Raw genomic sequence first — 4,352 nt, 5'->3', positions numbered from 1 at the left:
ATGGCCATGGCATTAGATTATGTGTGTGCCTCCTGTCACACCTGCACTGGGGGCACGCACATGCATGTTGAAGTAGAAGCAGAAGCTGCAGATGAAAGCTCCCCATGTCATCGTAGTACTCCTGGCCATGTATTTGATACGTTTCACTGGAGACATCTGTCTCCCAAACACAGCAAGAGGCTTGCATTGGATGAAGCTGATGAAATGTTAAGCCAAAGATTCAAGAACCAGATCTATGCCATATTCCAAAACCTCAGCCAGTCACAGTGGCTCACACCTGTAATCCCAGCACTTTGGGAGGCAAAGGAGGGAAAATCACTTGAGCTCAGGAGTTGGAGAATAGCCTGGGCAACAGAATGAGACCACAGTCTCTACAAAAAAATTTAAAAATTAGCTGGGCGTGGTGGCATGCACTTGTAGTCTCAGCTACTTGGGAAGCTGAGGCACAAAGATCACTTGAACCCAGGAGTTGGAGGTTGCAATGAGCTATGATCACACCACTGCATTCCGGTCTGTGTGACAGAGTGAGATCTGTCTCTAAAAATAACAATAATTAATAAATAAAACTCAACAGCAACACTCAGATGGTTTTGCTATCAGCTATAATCCCTTTTGATGCACTTGAGGTGACCAAGAAGTTCATGAGGGACCCTGCCAGAATCCTTGTCAAGAAGGAAGAGTTCGGCCGGGTGCGGTGGCTCACGCCTGTAATCCCAGCACTTTGGGAGGCCAAAGTGGGCAGATCACGAGGTTAGGAGATCGAGACCATCCTGGCTAACACGGGGAAACCCCGTCTCTACTAAAAATACAAAAATAAAATTAGCTGGGCACAGTGGTGGGTGCCTGTAGTCCCACCTACTCAGGAGGCTGAGGCAAGAGAATGGCGTTAACCCGGGAGGTGGAGCTTGCAGTGAGCCGAGATAGTGCCACTGCACTCCAGTCTGGGCAACAGAGTTTTGAGACTCTGTCTCAAAAAAAAAAATAAATAAATAAAGAAGGAAGAGTTTACCTGGAGGGTATCTGCCAATTCTACATCAGCATAAAACAAGAGGAGTGGAAGCTGGGACCACTGTGTGACTTGTATGGAACCCTGATCATCATCCAGGCAGTCATCTTCACCAATACCCCAAGGAAGGCTGATTGGCTCACTGAGAAGATGCATGCCAGAGACTTAACCGTTTCTGCCATGCATGGAGATATGAAGCAAAATGAACAAGATATGATCATGAGGAGTTCCATTCTGGCCCTAGCAGAGCATTGATTACCACTGGTCTCCTGGCCAGAGAATGTGCCAGGTTTCTTTAATCATCAGCTATGACTTTCCCACCAACAGGGAAAATGATATTCAAAATGAGAGTCAGTCATGGTGGATGTTTTGACCATAGGGTGTGGCTCCTAACACAGTAACACCAGAAGACAGGGAGACTCCTCTAGACATCAAGACATTGTACATCACTGCCACTGAGGAGATGGCTCAGTGCTGTTGACCACATCTGAGGGGAGCTGATCTGCCACCTGGCCCCAGCCAGGTGTCAATCTTGGGACTGAGGCTGGGCGCTGTGGCTCACGCCTGTAATCCCAGCACTTTGGGAGGCTGAGGCGGGCGGATCACGAGGTTAGGAGATCAAGACCATCCTGGCTAACACAGTGAAAGCCCGTCACTACTAAAAATACAAAAAAATTAGCCAGGCATGGTGGTGGGTGCCTGTAGCCCCAGCTACTCAGGAGGCTGAGGCAGGAGAATGGCGTGAACCTGGGAGACGAAGCTCACAGTGAGCCGAGATCGCACCACTGCACTCCATCCTGGGCGACAAAGTGAGACTCCGTCTCAAAATAAAAAAAAAATAAAAATAAAAATCTAGGGGCTGAGGAGCAGCAGGAGGTGGAGGGAAGGGAGCTGAAGGATGGACATCTTGTCAGTTTTTTTTTTTTTTTTTTTTTTTTTTTTTTTTTTTTTTTTTGGAGACCTAGTCTCAATCTTGCTCTGTTATCCAGGCTGGAGTGCAGTGGTAAGATCTCCCCTCACTGCAACTTCCGCCTCCCGGGTTCAAGTGATTCTCCTGCCTCAGCCACCCGAGTAACTGGGATTACAGGTGTGTGCCACCACACCTGGCTAATTTTTATATTTTTAGTAGAGACGGAGTTTCACCATGTTGGCCAGGATGGTCTCGAACTCCTGACCTCAAGTGATCCTCCCTCCTCAGCCTCCCAAATTGCTGGGATTACAGGCGTGAGCCACTGCACTCAGCCTTGTCATTTTTTTCTTTGAATAAATGTGACTTTTGAGGCCAAAAAAAAAAAAGGAACAATGAACATTTAAGATGATTTTTTTCTTTGGGAGGGTGGGCTCTTGCCCCAGATGTCATCTGTTCTCTCAAAAAACATTTATCCATTTCTCCCGATCCCAGCTGAATTCCTCTGAGAATGATTCAAAAGGCCATACTATGTCAGTCAGTCTTATTTGTTGGGCCAAATCAGGAGGGAGATTTTAAAATATTTTTTCTAAAAGTTGGGATTGTTTTGCATGGAATGCTGGCATGAGTGGAATGGCCAGAGATGACCAGCAGGGGAGGCTGGGCTGTCCCCAGAGCTGAGAAGATCACTGTCTCTGTCCATCTACAGCTTGTTCCTGGCACAAGAGAGTGCCGTGGCATGCAAGGACAGCTCTCTTTTTTTTTTTTTTTTTTTTGAGACGGAGTCTCGCTCTGTCGCCCAGGCTGGAGTGGTGCAGTGGCCAGATCTCAGCTCACTGCAAGCTCCGCCTCCCGGGTTCACGCCATTCTCCTGCCTCAGCCTCCCGAGTAGCTGGGACTACAGGCGCCCGCCACCTCGCCCGGCTAGTTTTTTGTATTTTTTAGTAGAGACGGGGTTTCACCATGTTAGCCAGGATGGTCTCGATCTCCTGACCTCGTGATCCGCCCGTCTCGGCCTCCCAAAGTGCTGGGATTACAGGCTTGAGCCACCGCGCCCGGCCAAGGACAGCTCTCTTGTAGGTGATGGGGAGCCACTGAGGTAAGCAGGAGAAAGGCCTTTAGTAACAAGCTGCATGGCCAGATGTGGTGGCTCACGCCTGTAATCCTAGCACTTTGGGAGGCCAAGTGGGGGTGGATCACTTGAAGTCAGGAGTTTGAGACCAGCCTGGCCAACATGGTGAAACCCCATCTCTACTAAAATACAAAATTAGCTGGGTGTGGTTATGCATGCCTGTAATCCCAGCTACTCAGGAGGCTAAGGCAGGAGAATGCCTTGAACCCAGGAAGCAGAGGTTGCAGAGAGCCGAGATCACACTACTGCACTCCAGCCTGGGTGACAGAGCGAGACTCCATCCAAAAAAAAAGCTGCAAATGCCACTGAGAGAAGGCACGTTAATAAGAACAATGATACTAGCTTCTACTGAGCACTTACTGAATTAGGCTGTTTTTGCATTGCTATGAAGAAATACCTGAGTCTGGGTAATTAAAGAAAAGAGGTTTGACTGGGGCCGGGCGCGGTGGCTCATGCATGTAATACCAGCACTTTGGGAGTCCGAGGCGGGTGGATCACGAGGTCAGGAGATAGAGACCATCCTGGCTAATAGGGTGAAATCCTGTCTCTACTAAAAGCACAAAAAAAATTAGCCGGGCATGGTGGCAGGCGCCAGTAGTCCCAGCTACTTGGGAGGCTGAGGCAGGAGAATGGCATGAACCCAGGAGGCAGAGCTTGCAGTGAGCCGAGATCAAGCACTGCACTCCAACCTGGGCTACAAAGCAAAAAAAAAGAAAAGAAGTTTGATTGGCTCCCAGTTCTGCTGGCTGTACAGGCATGGTGCTGGCATCTGCTCAGCTTCTGGGGAGGCCTCAGGAAGCTTACAATTGTGGTGAAAAGTGAAGTGGAAGCAAGCTTATCACATGGCGAGAGCAGGAACAAGGTCAGTGCCCTCTGAGGGGAGGTGCCACACACTTTCAACCAACCAGATCACTGTGAACTCAGAGCAAGAACTCGCTGGTCAACAAGGGGATGGCATCAAGCCATTTGATCACCAAGGGGATGGCACCAAGCCATTCATGAGGGATCCACCCCATGATCCAAACATCTCCCACCAGGCGCCACCTCCAACACTGGAGATCACATTTCAACCTGAGATCTGGGCAGGGCAGTGGGGACACACAGCCAAACCATATCACTTACTATATGCTAGGTCAGTGGTCCCCAACCTTTTTGGCACCAGGGAGTGGCTTTGTGGAAGACAATTTGTCCATGGTGTGAGGGGTAAAGGGGGATGGTTTCAGGATGAAACCCTCGCACACGCAGTTTGCAATAGAGGATTCACACTCCTCAGAGAATCTAATGATGATCTGACAGGAGGCGGAGCT

At 49.2% G+C, this 4,352-nt stretch overlaps 1 pseudogene; it reads left to right on the top strand.

Annotated features, from left to right (window-relative positions):
- On the top strand, nucleotides 1–1,487 carry LOC104664826 (annotated as a pseudogene).
- Nucleotides 1,488–4,352: the final 2,865 nt, after the last annotated feature.

Source organism: Rhinopithecus roxellana, chromosome 15, assembly GCF_007565055.1.
Source record: "Rhinopithecus roxellana isolate Shanxi Qingling chromosome 15, ASM756505v1, whole genome shotgun sequence".
Classification (NCBI taxonomy): Eukaryota; Metazoa; Chordata; class Mammalia; order Primates; family Cercopithecidae; genus Rhinopithecus; species Rhinopithecus roxellana.
This window is presented reverse-complemented; position numbering and strand designations above follow the sequence as displayed.